The sequence below is a fragment of the Sceloporus occidentalis genome, unplaced genomic scaffold (genome assembly GCF_023333645.1).
Source record: "Sceloporus occidentalis isolate IW3139 unplaced genomic scaffold, rSceOcc1.0.p SCAF_4, whole genome shotgun sequence".
In the NCBI taxonomy this organism is placed as follows: domain Eukaryota; kingdom Metazoa; phylum Chordata; class Lepidosauria; order Squamata; family Phrynosomatidae; genus Sceloporus; species Sceloporus occidentalis.
This window is the reverse complement of record NW_028316984.1, coordinates 129,685,655-129,701,235: the sequence shown is the minus strand read 5'-3', so window position 1 is coordinate 129,701,235 and position 15,581 is coordinate 129,685,655. Positions and strand designations below refer to the sequence as shown.

At 41.0% G+C, this 15,581-nt stretch overlaps 1 protein-coding gene across 1 annotated transcript in view; it reads left to right on the top strand.

Annotated features, from left to right (window-relative positions):
* The window catches only part of LOC149314603 (uncharacterized), a 140,732-nt gene that overhangs the window by 174 nt on the left and 124,977 nt on the right, over window positions 1–15,581 (top strand). The window lies entirely within an intron of this gene.

The following is a 15,581-nucleotide window of genomic DNA, read 5'->3' as shown; positions in this document are numbered from 1 at the left end:
TGCAACCGGTGGCTGGAGTGTTTGTGTGACCCACATGGAGGCCCAGAGTTCTGGAGGTGCCCCGGGAGTAGCAGCCCTGCCCACATGTTGTACAGATCCTAACAGCATAGTAAAGATAAAAATACAGCACACCTCACTAAAAGATCCTTCTTCAATGGAGCAGCTTCCCTCAGCAGAATTGTGAGGATGCAATCTCTTGTCGCCATGGTAGCTTCCCATGAATCCCAAAAACATGCTCCAGGAGGCTAGGATTGAGATATTAAAGAAATGTCCAAAATACTATTATCTATTTTCAGTTGTTGGAAGAAGATGGGAAAATACTTGTAAAACCATGATTTCCTAATGTCATAGCTTCCTTCCCCCTGTATTTTATAACTGCACGTAGCATTCACGGATACTGTATTCTGTATAATGATTCTGTAGCTGTGCCACATGAAGAGACCCAAAAATGAAATCTGGAGCATTGCAATGTATTACTATTTCTTAGTGAACTAAAATAAATTGCAGGTTGAATTGGCAGGAATTGGTATGTGGTTTTGCTCAGCGTCTCTCCATACTTATAATGATTTTGTGCTGGCAAAAGATTTTTTTGTGAACAGAGAAGCTATGCAGACTACCCCAAGGGACGGCCTGCGGCGGCCTGCAGCCGCAACCAGATCAGAACCACGGCAACAGCATGATGTGGCCCCAATCTGGCCTTTCTAGGGCACAAAAAGGAGCAGCAAAAGTGGGTACTTTTTGAGCCCTGGAAAGGGCACGAGAGCCGCGGCTTTAAGGTACTCCTTGGCGCTGCATTATGTAAATGCAGCACCAGAGGAGCATCATGATTCCGTACACCATGTGGAGCGGCACACAGTGTCACTCCACCATGGGGGCAAAGTTGGGGCATGCATCATATGGGCATCACGCCCTGACTCCACCCCTAGGCTGGCCTTAATGGACGGTCTGCACAGCCCCTGAGTGAACAGATTCCAAAAATACATTCCATGGCACAATTATTCTAGCCTAGAGTTCTCCCCCCCCACACCTGTTTCACTTAGAAAATGCATATTTTGGTAAACTGAAGGGCCTAAAATGATAATTTGTTGTTTGGATCATAGCTTTTGTGAATTTAGATATCTTATTAAGGCTGCATTTGCACTGCACAATTAATACAATTTGACACAGCTTTAGCTGCCATGACTCAATTCTATGGGATTCTAGGCTTTGTAGTTTTGTGAGATATGTAGCCTTATCTATCAGAGAGCTCTGGTACCACACCAAACTGTGAGCTCTGGTTTTTGTAAAAGGTCTTCTGATGAGCAACAACACTGGAAAACCAAAAGTCTGATTAGCACAGAAAGCCCCAATGTAAACAGGAATGTATCTTCAGACTTGTTGCTTTCCACATGAGGAAAATAATAATAGAGGAGGTAGGCTAGATGCCTCTGGAGCTTTCCAATTCTGCATTAAGAACAAACAAACAAACAAATTTGGCACAATTTTCAGGCAATATTTGTGCTAAAATAACTCAAAAAGCGCCCGGATGTGCAAAATAATTGAAAATATTCCCACCCCAGTCCTGCAACTATGCCAGAAACCCATGTTTGTATGTATGCGCCTTCAAGTTGCCTAGCAGCCTATGGTAACCCTATGAATTTTATAAGATTTTCTTAGGTAAGGAATACTCACCGGTGGTTTTGCCTGTGTCCTCCTCTGAAACATAGCCTGCAGCACTCGGTAGTCATTGACAAACTACCATCCAAGTATTAAACAAGGCTGGCCCTGCATACCTTCCAAGATCAGAAAGGATCTAGTGCCTTTAGAAACTTATCTCCAAATACCTCCATTTCCTTCTGCAGTCACTTGCAAAATGGAAATAGGAAAAGATGAGTAAGAGCAATTAAAGATGCCTTATTTAGAGAAACTAGCAATGATAGGGTTGTTGATAATGTAGTTTTCAGTCATCCAAAGTCTCCTCATCCACCTATTCTAATCTTTCTGGGATCTAAATTAGAAGTCTAATGGATCTTTCCACCTCTTCCCTTTCTACTCCCCTTTTCTCTGACTCCTACTAAAAGTGAAACTATGGAGTTTATTGCATGCACTTTTCAGCCCAATCCAGGCACTGAATGGGATCAGTCTGGAATGGGGGAAAATGGGTTTTATCACACACAAAATTGCTGCTGTGCTGCCGCCTGACCATCACCCATCCCTCTGCCGGCCAATTTTGGTGGTATGGAAGCTTCTGTACGACCAAAATTGCTTGGTTGGGGGACAGATGATGGTTGGGCAGCAGCTCAGCAGCAATTTTCTGTGTGATAAAACCCGTTTCCTCCCATTCCAGCCCATCCAGTGCCCGGATCAGGCTGAAAGTGCATGTGATAAACTCCTAGCTTACCATACTTGGAGAGCTTTCCAGTCATTCATGGAATTATTACAATAAAGTTGAAGCTTTTTCTTTAGCCTCTGGTGATTACCGTATTTTCCGGCATACAAGACTACTTTCTGACCCTCTAAAACGGGGTCAAAAGTTGGGGGGGGGGGCGTCTTGTATGCCGGTAAGAGTTGTCCTGCCAGCTTCCAAAGGCCTCCAGAGCCCTTTGGAAGCTGGCCTTTGTGGGCATCAGGCCCCCTAAACTTGGCCTATAGTAGGCCAGGGCACTGCCTGCATGCAAGGCAGGCTTTGAAGGCCTCAGCAAAGGCCTGAGGTAAATAAAAATAAAAAATGAGAGAGAGAGAGAGAGGGAGAGAGAGAGAGGGAGGAAGATAGAGAGAGAGGGAAAGAGAGAGAGGGAGGAAGATAGAGAGAGAGGGAGAGAGAGAGAGGGAGATAGATAGAGAGAGAGAGGGAGAGAGAGAGAGAGGGAGAGGGAGATAGAGGGAGAGAGAGAGAGATAGAGAGAGAGAGAGGGAGAGAGATGGAGAGAGAGAGGGAGAGAGAGAGGGAGAGAGAGAGAGAGAGAGAGAGAAGTAGATTGATTATATATATATATATAGAGGGAGGGAGATAGAGATAGAGAAATAGATAGATAGATAGATAGATAGATAGATAGATAGATAGATAGATATAGAGATAAATAGATAGATGAGAGAGAGAGAAATAGAGAGATAGAGAGAGGGAGATAGAGAGAGAGAAGTAGAGAGAGATAGATAGAGATAAGTAGATAGATAGATAGATAGATAGATAGATAGATAGATAGATAGATGATATATATATATATATATATATATATATATATATAGAGAGAGAGAGAGAGAGAGAGATGAGAGAGTGAAATAGATACAGAGAAATAGAGAGAGAGGGAGGGAGATAGAGAGAGAGAGGGAGGGAGGGAGAGAGAGAGGGAGATAGACAGAGAGAGAGAGAGATAGAGAGAGAGGGGGAGGGAGATAGAGAGAGAGAGAAATAGAGATAGATAGATAGATAGATAGATAGATAGATAGGGAGATAGATAGATAGATAGATAGATAGATAGATAGATAGGGATGGATGGATAGATAGATAGATAGATAGATAGATAGATAGATAGATAGATAGATAAGCAAGCAGGCAAGCAAGCAAGCAAGCAAGCCAAGATTAGAGAACGAGTTGGGGTAAATGCAGTGATGTTTTTTAAATTTTTATTTGATGTGCATTGGAAGAGGGGTGGTCTTATACGGCAAGTATATCCCAAACTCTATATTTTAACTGGAAAAGTTGGGGGTCGTCTTATACGCCCAGTCGTCTTATACACCGGAAAATACGGTACTCCTTAATCAGAATTGTTCACTGCTGCACACATGTGCTCCTCATCACCCCAGTATGTCTTCCAGATCACTGAAAATAATAATGGTAGACCTTTAGACCAACCTTCTATCTGTGAAGAATAGATTTTCTTGTTACTCTAACTCTGGGATGCTCAGATATTGTGAGATTTTATGGAGTCAAACAGAAGCACTATTAGAATGCATTTTTCTAGCAACATTCTAACCCAGTTGCCTTGTTACGTGTCCCATTACTTTGCTTAACAGACAGACAGAAGACCATCTGGTGCCTTGCAGGAAACATGCTAGGACCTATAAGTCTTTCTGAAGAGGGATTTGTCTGATGAATGGAATATATGCATTCCCTTTCCCCCTGACCCTCACCCCCATCATTTTACTCACGTGCTCATGCAGAGATCTTGTACATTCTCCCCATCTGATTCCCACCCATGCATACATTGCAGATCTCTACACAAGTGAGTGAGCAAATAATTGTGTGTGTGTGTGTGGGGGGAAGGCTGGAGGGAGGAAGTGCATGAGAACTCCACACGAGCAAGTGAGTGAATGATGGGGGAAGATTGGAGGGGAGAGGGAATGTGCTCACTCCATTCATTCATTGAAGTAGAACAAAGATGACCCAATGTTGATCCGGGGGGAGGGGGATTGGAAGGGGTAGAGTAAAAACAGTAAAAACAAATGCAACACTTGGATGGGGAGGAGGAAGAGAGAGGTAGTAGCCAAATCTAACTCCTCAACACAGATCTCACGGCTGAACATTTTCATAATAAAAGATAAATAAAATACAATGTTATTTGTCTTTTTCTGTCATGCGAGTGCATGCACACATTTATAATTCCTTCTCTCACTCACTAGGGTGGCAATGGGGGAAAGAGGATTAGTTGTCAGTTTATCAGAGTATATCTGATAGACTGACAGGCAAACAATAAGGGCTATTGGCTGATAGGTTGATGTATGCTGGGAATGGGGGAGGCGGAATGTGAGTTTACTGGGGGGGATGTGTGGCCAGTTATGTTGATGTCACCTTACTCTGTGAGTGTGTGACATTGATGGGGTTACTGCAGAGCAGGAAAATGCAAGGTGAAGCCGGTTTTTCTCCCATTAGTGTAGACGTGCCCTCAAATGGACCAATATTCTTGTGAAAAGACTTTAAAAATGCTTGTTAAAAGCAACATTAAGAGAAATTAGGAATAATTACTCATTACAGCAATGAAATAACCTCATTCTCACTCACTAGCTGATGTCTGAAATGTAACATCATTATGCCCTCATTATCATTAAACGAAATTGTGCCTATCTGAGGATAAGGTCTATTGGGGACCCATCTTCTGGTGTACCACCAGTGAAGTCAATACATGCTGTGAGAATGTGGGTGAGGGCCTTCTTGGTAGGACATCCCAGTTCTGGGATTGGCGCCAATGTTGGCTTCATTTAGGCACCAACTAAACTAAACAAAACAAAACAAAACAAAAAAACCCCACAAAAAACCAACCATGGCTATTTACTAAAGTCTTTGCAGGTAACTGATATACTTCAAAATATTCATGCACATGGTCTTAAATTGTTTTTATCCATTAAGCCTATTTTAACTTGTTAAACATTTTTATATGTTTTTATAACTCAATTTTGATGGCTTTAAACTGTTTTAACTTGTTTCCAGTGTTTTTTCTTGTCTACAACCCTGAAATCTTTTGATTCTGAGCAGGATAGAAACATTTTAATATAAACAAACAAACAAAACAAACAAATACAAGTAGTTATGCTCCTTTTAAAGCTCTACTTCCAAGCTTTGTTTTTTCATTCTATTTTTAAAAGTCTATAACAACAGTTATATTCACATGCATTCTGCTGAGATCCAGCCTGAAAGCAATTTTGAGTAAAGCAATTCGAATCCTGAAGTTCAGATTCTCTAAAATAAGTTCTGTTGATCCCTCCAGGACCATTCAGCCAAATCTAGTCAGCTTTTAGAAACAGTTTCTGATAAAGCTGAAATCCACATTTTGGGGATAAGTCTCTTACAGCTTGGCACCCTTTACAAACACTATAAACTTCAGGGTGCATTCATTGATCTCTGTAAAAAGTTGCTGGTGGGGCACATGGAGAGAAGACCTAGGAGATGTGCTTGTGAAGTACTAAGATTTAGACATTTCCTATTGCTGAGAAGACTAAAAGGAGATTTTACAACCTTATGCAAGAAAATATACCTTCTAACATTTCAGAAATGAAAACCAGAATACATATGGGCAAGCAACATCAGAATGTATTCAAGATGGCAAAAATTTAATAATTATGAAGAATATACAACCTAGGAGAGGCACTAGCAGTATACTTTTGCCTAAACCTCCTTAGAAATGTGATAATGCTTTCTTCTCTCTCCTCTGCTGAATTAATTGAGTGCAAACTACTTTTGCACTTTGAACTCATTTTGCTGCAAGTGATGTAAACTGAGGATAAAGGGGGAAAGTGGCAGGAGAGAGATAAACTGGAACATTTTAAAAGCAGCTTGAAAAAATGGGATGACAGAAGATTAATTCAGACTGTCCCTGCCAAACTTTGACAGCTGAGAGATTTGGTACCACACCTGACCTTATCAAGTTTTACATTGACAAATAGTCTGTCAAGAGATCTTGTAGCAACTTTGAGACTAACTGAAAGAAAGAAGTTGGCAGCATGAGCTTACATAGACTTCAGGGGCTGTGCAGATTGGCTATTAAGGCTATTAAGTCAGGGCATGGTGTCCATACGTCGCACATCCCAACTCTGCTCCACATGGTGTGCAGCATCATGGCTCTCCTCTCGCGCTGCATCCACATGACACAGCACTAAAGCAGCACCATAAAGCTGTGGTGCCACAGCTATTGAGCTCTTTCTAGGGTGCAAAAAGGAACTGCTTTTTGTGGCTCCTTTTTGAGCCCTGGAAAGGCCAGATCGGTGCCGCAGTGTACTACAAGATCTCTCTGCATACTGATTCTACAGACTAACAGGGCGCCATCCTGTCCCCGATGTTATTCAACATCTATATGAAGCTGCTGGGAGAAATCATCTGTAGACATGGAGCGGGGTGTTATCAGTATGCTGATGACACCCAAATATACTTCTCCATGTCTCGGTCATCAGCAGTGACGACAGATGGGATTTCCCCCCTCAATCAGTGTCTTGCAGCAGTAATGGACTGGATGAGGGAAAACAAGCTTAAGATGAATCCAGACAAAATGGAAGTACTTATGATAGGGGCCCCCAAACCAGGTATCGGGCCACAACCTCCAGTCCTAGAGGGGTTCACGCTCCCCTCAAAGGACTGTGTTCGCAGCTTAGAGGTGCTTCTCGACTCGTCGCTTCAGATGAGAAATCAGGTGAATGCAATGGTCAAGAGTGAATATTATCAGCTCGGGCTGATAGGTCAGCTGCGCCCTTTCCTGGAACGGGGTGACCTAGAAACTGTAGTACATGCACTGGTAACCTCAAGACTTGATTTTTACAATGCGCTCTACATGGGGCTACACTTGTGTCTAGTCCGGAAACTTCAACTGGTACAGAATATGGCAGCTAGATTGATTACAGGAACAAGTAGGAATGACAATATTACACCTATATTGAAATCACTCCACTGGCTCAAATTGCCAACCTAGAGAGCTTCAAGAAAGCTGTCAAGATGGATCTCTTCCGGCAGGCCTTCCCGGAATAGAACCTGGCCATATAACACTCCCCCCACAGACATATATAAGCGAAGACTCGACCCACTGTTATTTTATTATCATACGGTTTTTAGATTTTATCATTTGTAATTTTAATGCATAGAATTGTTTAATCCTTTTTAAGGGAGGGGGGGAAATTGTATATATTGCATTTTTTTAAAAGGTTGTACGCCGCTTTGATTGTGGTAATAAAAAGTGGGATATAAATTAAAGTTTTTATTATTATTATTATTATTATTATTATTATTACATGGCTATATCATTGACAAATAGGTTCAGATGGAATAAAAAGGCTTCATTTCTGTTTTTGGGCTGTCCAAACAGAAAACAGGACATTCTATCAGTATATTTTAAATATATATTATAAAGGTAATGTTCAAAGTGCATGTTTGACTTTAGAACAGTGATTTATTCATGTGTTGCTTTTGGATGCATTTATATTTTCTGCATAATTAAGATTCTCAAAGTGATATATGTTGTATCAATGGTGAAAGAGGCTGGAAATACATGTGGTGTAAATAAATGCATCTGCTCCGAATCTCAAAAAAGTACAAGTTTTTTTTTAATTACTACCAAGAACTGGTTCAAGACTGAGTTTGGTCACTAAAATGGAACCCAACTGCCTGATCTCTGTTTTGACAACAAAAGAAGAGAGAATTTGGCCAGTCTTACTGTTAAAGCATTAGTATTAGCTTGGCTAGTTGGCCTTAACCAGAATGGTTACAATGTCAAAATTTGATTCACATGTCAAAATGCTTCTTCAGTCCCATACATAAGAATAATTAAGAAAGGGAAATGGTATATATTCTAACACCTCTTCCTCTCAATAATTTGTGGGGAAGGCAAATGCAAATGAACAAAGCGGTACTTCTTTGTAACCACATTAATCCGGCAGATGATTCACAATGCTCTCTGCACGTTCTGTGCATGCTTAATCTTTTCTGTTAACTTTTAATCTTGAACCAATTATACAAGAAGTTGAGAGAAGGAATATTGAGGTTAAATATTGGGGTTATGACCCTCCCCCACTCTGTCAAACTCTCTTTATCAAAAGCAAAATGTAAAAATATAACTTGTTTAGAGGGAGCCAATGCTCGAGCCTCAGCCCGTCAGCAGCTTTTTCAGATTTTTCTCTCCTCTGGCCCATGTAGGCCAGGAACATATTATGTATTAACATGAAAGATGCAGGTGGGGCATATAGGCTTCAAGTGAGGTAGGCAGCTATAACATGTTTGTGCTGTTATTGATATATTCTGCCCATATTTTCAGCAAGCAAAACTGCTGTGGTGTTATGGAAGTACTTCTAGTTAGTAATGATGAAACTGACCTCATTACCTTGCCCTCAGTCTTTCTTCTTCTCTTTCTTTTCATCCTCCAAGGACCTTTGATTGCTTTTTATTTCTTTTTCAATCAAATTCTTTTTATCATCTAAAATATTAACTTAAAAGTCATAACTCGCCTTCAAATGTAGGGTCCAAGAAACTAATGGCTCCTCTGAGAGGTGTACCTAAGACTTGATTTTATCTGTTTGGGCTCTAGCATTCAGAAGTTTCCATCTTCAGTAAAATGGGGACTATAGAATATTAATTCAAGTTATATTTCAAAAGCTCTCAATAATCACTGGGGATCTATGGTTGTATTTTGCCTTTTATTACTGTTACCTCCCTTGAACTGTGAGCAGGAAAAGGCAGTCATATTCTGTCCTTGAATCTGCTGTTTTTGTTAGAACCTTTTTATCATTAAAAATCTTGAAGAGTAAAAGATTTTTATCTGCATATATCTATAAATCCAGAATTTGCAAGGATCACAGAGGTAGAATGGAAGTAGCTGTACTACTAATCTGTTTTGGAGGCAAGGGCTGTAGACCTCCCCTTAGTGATATGTTCGTGTTAACACCAGTTCTGGAACAAAAGTGAAAGAATTACAGAGATGTAACAGGAGAGAAGCTGTGGACACACTCTGGAAAACACAAGGCTGTGGTTTAGTGCTGGTCCACAGCATGATTCCCAACCTTTGGTTCTCCAGAAGCCCCAGCCAGTGTAGCATATCTCCACAGGCTCTGACAGTTGAAGTCCAAACCATGTAGAGGACCAAAGTTTGAGAATCATTGTTCTGGAGGCTTTCAGCAATTGTCTGGCTGTTGTAAGGGATGTGTGCTTCACTTGCTTTTTTTAAAGTAACTTTTAGGTTTTTTTTTTTTAAAAAAACCAAATTTGTTTTCATGTTTATAATTTAATTGTACAATATTTTAGCATTATTAGGTCATGCCTGTTTTTACCTATGCCTGCTTTTCTTTGTTTTTCTCCATACTTTTGAGAACCAATTCAAATTCCTGTCCTAGGAGAAAGGCGGAAATAAATAGATAGGTACTCATTCTTGATCTGTTGGGCTGGAGCTTGGATTGGTTTCCAGACACCTTATAAGAAAAGAAAGCTGAAATGCAGTGGGAGAGTAGTGGCTTTTGCTGTGCCTCTCCACATGCTGTCTTAGCACTTCTATTGTCTTCCCCAGGGAGAAAGTTGTAAAAGTTTGCCTTTTGTCATGCTGGAAAAATTCATTTGACAATAGTTACACTTTTATGACCACCTCCCTTGGGATGACAATGGAAGTGCTATGACAGCATGCAGAGATGCATGGAGAAACTTGCTACTGTCTCACTTGGTTTGGGCTTTCTTTTTTCATACGCTAAAGCCATAATCCATTTTTCATGTGTCATACAAATGAGGAAAGTATTTACAACAATAGGTATGTATAGAATTTTCTTCTGTGTGTGGTTTATGGTTGCTTCTACATGATGCTAATGTATGTTTTTACCCAGAACTCTCCCATCAGTACTGTTTGGATATTATGATTGTTCAAGGACATTCTTCACTTCACTTTGGTTTTTACTGTCATTATTGTTACATTTATCCCAGTTCTTATATGGCTCTAATGAGACCATTCAATGAAATCTCCAACAGATTTACTTCAGTAGCATTACACAGCTGTGTCACAGCTTTCCCACAGTTTAAGAGTTCTTAGACAACAATCCCAAGAGTGCTGTAGACAGCAAAATAAATAAAATTTCTACCTGGGGGATTTTAAATGGAGGGAATCTCATGTCAGGGATGATGGGAGTTGTGGCTCTTCACCTCTGGCCTGGAACTCACCACCTGGTTGTGCACCACGCTGACCAGTTTTGGCCAGTTGCTATATCTTTGCAAGAGTTGCAGAGAACAGGCTGAAGACCCCGACAAACTCTCCAAGCCTTCTCACTCTTGCTTCCACAGAAGTCTTCACCCTTCTTCATCAGGGTCCTGCTGGTTCTTGTAGCTTCACCCAAGACACCAGACAACTCAGTAGTCTTATATAAAAGATCTACTTTATTCTACTATATACACAGCTCCAAACTATCCAACACAACAATACTCCTCACTCCTACTATCCACAACTACTACCCACTGCTACTACCCACAAAACATACTGGGATTCATAGTCATTATTATAGTCAAACCAAGGTACCACCTACTGTGGTCTGTTTCCACCCAGTAGGCGTGTACGTCATTCCCATTGGTTCTCTTGTTTCTATCCAGATTAGATGATTTCATCATCTCATCCTTGACCACTTTACAATTGTCAGGTGTGTCCAATTATTCACTATGCATTTCTTGTCCTTGGCACTCAGTACTTGTTAATTCTATTACCATGTACACCTGTGTGGTTCTCCATTGGCTTCTGCTGAGTCACTCTGACTCTCACATACATGTTTTATTTCAATCACTGTATGTCCCATGTTGCTTTTTCCTTAACATCTCATGCCTAAGTGCCTTTTGGGAAATGTTAATGGGACTTTGGGATCTAATTATAGTGTAATTAATACAGTTGTCCTACCTTCTCCTCTGGGACAGAGGGCAGAAGAAAGGCATTTTAATGAGCTCCCTTAGGTTTTGGCAGGTATGTTATAATATGCAGGGCTAGAATTAAACAAATTAAGAGACAGCACTCAAGAGACTGAAAAAAGAACCAGTTCTTCAGTTGAACTAGTCTTGTAGTAATGCTAGAGCAGAAATGTACTTTGCATTTTGGGGATAAAGAAGAACTAAGCTGATAAGAACTTCAGAATTCAGGGAAAAGATAGGAAACTAGCCATTTTCAAAATGGCGATGATGATAACATGAATCACAAAATAGCACTTTTAGTAAAGATTATGGTAGCTACCTGAGAATACAGAGAATCTTATCTTTTCTTGAAATCTATCTTTCCAATGGAAAAACAAGATACTGTTTCTCATGCATAGACGGAATAGCCTAAAACAGGGGTGGTCAGTTGTGGAGGACATAGGAGAATTTTTTTTTTTGGCGGGGGTGCTTTCCAACGGGCTGCACTTGCCCCAAAATTGACCATCTTATGTCTGAAAACAGAAATGACTTTTGCTTTCTGTTCATAGTCAATTTTTTGCAGGGGTTGGGTCTCGGCCATATGTGAAGGCCTCCAAGATTTGCAATTTGACGTTTTGGGAGTAATTTGCAACCCTTAATGCTTTGGAGTATGCAGGGGTTGGGTGCCTGTAAATGCTATTGAAACCTTCACTGTGTAATGGTTACAGAAAAACAACTTTCTTTTCAGCACCCTTTGAACATAATAGCAGTAGCCTTGTTGTTGTGTGCCTTCAAGTCATTTCTGACTTATGGTGACTCCCAAGGCAAACCTATAATGAAATTTTCTGGGTCTGAGAGTGTGTGACTTGCCCAAGTGAGTTTCCATGGCCAAGCAGGAAATTAAACCCTCCAGAGTCATAGTACAACACTCAAATCACTACACACACAGGCTCTCAGCAGTAGCCTACTATACTGGGATTTTGTACAGTTTACAGATAAAGGGTACAATCCATCTAGAGTTAAAAACCCTAAAGTCCCATTAATTTAATAAGTGGGGGGGGGGGGGAAGAAGTGAAGCTCCCTTCATGACTTTAACAGGAAACCAGAAGTCTGTGACTCATAGTTTTTGAAAGCAATCAGAAATTTTTAAACTTTGGTGTATTATGAAACACAGTGCTATACAAACTAGGATGTTTAAGCACCCAGTAGTGACTGAATTTGAAGTTCCTTTCTTGCAGCCTGAAAGAACTGGAAGGTTTTAATGATCAGGATGTAACTGTATGAGAATTTTTAATCATAGCCCTGCTTCCTAGCTGTTCATTCCCCCACCCCACTCTTCTGTCTGCTGGTCCCTAATGCCAACTGCTATTGTGGTTGGTTTGATAAACTGCCTCTTCCTAGGCTGTTGCGTTCCTGAGCCAAGTGTGTTTGGAGCTGATGTGGCACCTAAACCCTTCCCAAGACTTTGATGATATTAACAAATCGAGTTGCTTCAGTGGATTGACTTTTCCCCTCACTTATTTCAAAGAGCTTTTTGGAATGAAATCACCAAACCCATCACAGCTGCCATTGTAAATCAAGCTGACAGTCAATTACAAGACCGACAATGTATTCGAACAAGCCTAGCATTGAAAACTCAGCCATCTCTAACATGCTTATGGAACTGTAAATAGCTCTTGTTTTGAGGCACAACTTGCCCATCCACCCCTATCCTCCAGCAAAAACCTTTCCTTCCTTCCTTATGTACAGCTGACACTGGAATATGGGCTAAGGAGTCAGCAGAATCTCAAATGCTCCTGGCAAAGCTAATAAGTCTATTTGCCTTCAGGGGTGGGAGCGGAAATGGGTCATTACTGTTGCTTTTTCACTCTCCTGAATTTTTACATATTGGCAATTTAATTGCTTCCTCCACCTGAAATTTATCTTACTCCTCTGATAATGTGTCAATTAGCACAGCATCTTGTTCTGAGATGCCCAGCATTCCAAATTGACCATCAAAATCTCTGAGTAGCCACAAATGCTATGTGATTCTCAAAAACTATCTGCTTTTCAGATTCAGCCCTGCCAAATGGCAAAATAAGGCAATCACCTCAGAAAGGTGCTACTGAGGGCAAATGACAGACTCATGCTGCTGGTGGACAGAGCCATGTGTGTCACATAGTCTGCCCTGTTACCTTGCTACTATCTGGTGCAGTGGCAGATAATAACCCATTGCTCATGCTGAAGTATTATTTGGCTATCAGCTTTGTCATCTTTGATTCATACATTGGAAGAACTCATTCAGCTTAAGCAGCAACATGTTTTGGACCATTTAAATTAGTGTAATGTACTTTATGTGGAGCTGCTTTTGAAGAGTGTGGAAACTTCAGTTGTTCCAAAGAACTGGAGCCAGAATCTTAACTGCGGGTGGCTGGCTTCCTAAAGCACACACTTCCCTTGTTGTAAAAGCTCCATTGGTTGCCAGTCTGTTTCAGTGCACAATTCAAAGTGCCGACTGTGACCTATAATGCACGGTATAAAATAATAATGATATGGCTTGGCTCCAGGCTATTTGAATACTGTATCTTCCCATGTGAGCCTGCCTGTGCAATAAAATCTTTAGGGGGGCAATTTTCTTGATCCCAACACCTTCACAAGCACAAAAGGAGCCCTGGTGGTGCAGTGGTTAAATGCCTGTAGTGCAGCCACAGCATTGTGAGTTCGATCCTGAGGTTGACTCAGCCTTCCATCCTTTTGTAGATCAGTCAAATGAGTACCCTGCTTGTTGAGGACAATTGGCTTACACATGATAAACTACTTAGAGACTGTTTAATTCAGTATGAAGTGGTATAGAAATGTAAATGCTATTGCTATTTGGTGGGAAAATAGGAGAGGGCCTTCTTAATGTGGTTGCTTCCAGATTTTGGAACTCTTTTCTCAGAAAGGCTCTTTCTTGTTCTTGCTGTCTTATCAGGAGCAAATGAAGATTTTTTCCCCTTAAATTCCAGTAAACATTTGGAAATTGATTTTTATTAACAGTAAATGTTTTTTTACGGTGCCGAACTGCTTTTATTCTATTTTAATGTGAGATTTTAAATGGTTTTAATTTTGTTGGTCATAGAATACTCTTTTAATCACACCTTTTTGTATATTTTAAATCATGTGTTTTTGTGGTCATTCTCTTTATCTTGTAAACAGCTTTGAGTCCAGTTTGGGGAAAAGGTAGAGTATAAACAGATTGATGGATGAGCACTCCTATTCTTTCCCCATGGACACCACCTTTTTTGTCCTCCCTCCTCAAAAATCCATTGTTTCATACGTGGAGAGGACACAATTAGCTTTTGTTAGTATTTCTGAACAGGAAAAGAAAGAAGCGGCCCTGATCTTGTACATGTCGCTCACAGATGGCAGCTTCCAGTTTCTTATTAACAAGGGTGTTTTCCTGGTGATTCCATGATGAAATGCTTCCATTTTCCTTCAGTAGCACCAGGCGCGATCATACCATGGACACTTCTGCCCCATTTTGATGACGTTTGGGTGATGGAAGCATCTGGTGTTATAAACTCTTAGGAAGCATGTGACCCTCTAGGTGTTGTTGAACTGTAGCTCTTAACTTTAAGTACACTGCTTAGGGCTGCTGGGACTTGCAGTATACCAACCTGTGGAGGACTACACAATTTCCAGCACTAGTCTATCCAATCATTAAAAAAACCCCACTCTATTGCATGTGATACAAGAGGTGGAAGTAGCACACATATTTCCCATTCCTTGAAAAACTCTATCGGATACAAAGCTAACATTGGTGTGGTACCCACCGCCCTTTTGCACCATGCTGGTGCCGATTTTAGGGTTAGGGACCACACGGCGACCGAACAATCCTTAACCCTAGCACAGCGCAGCACAGCGGCCTAACAATGGTGGCGTCCCATGTACATGGGCGGTGCCATTGTGATGTAAGTGCCATGCGGCGTCCGCACGGCACCACACATCACTTATGTCATGAATATGCCATTGGTGCACTCACAACATCCACCCTGCAGTGCTAAAAGAACCTGATTTTTCTGGGTTGTTTTTCCTCTGGAGGGAAGCCGTGCAGTTTGGCGACTACAGGTTCCCTTCAGAGGAAATTAGCCCGCCGGCAGGCTGCCCTTTTTGGGCGGTCTGTCCCATGCCATTGTTATGCCAATGGAACTCCTCTGGTCCTGTGGCCAGTACCATTTCAGCACAACTGGGAACTTTTACTCATTACAATATTTGGAAAGTAACCTGGTGATACTTGCTATGCTGTTTTGTTTTGTTTTGTTTT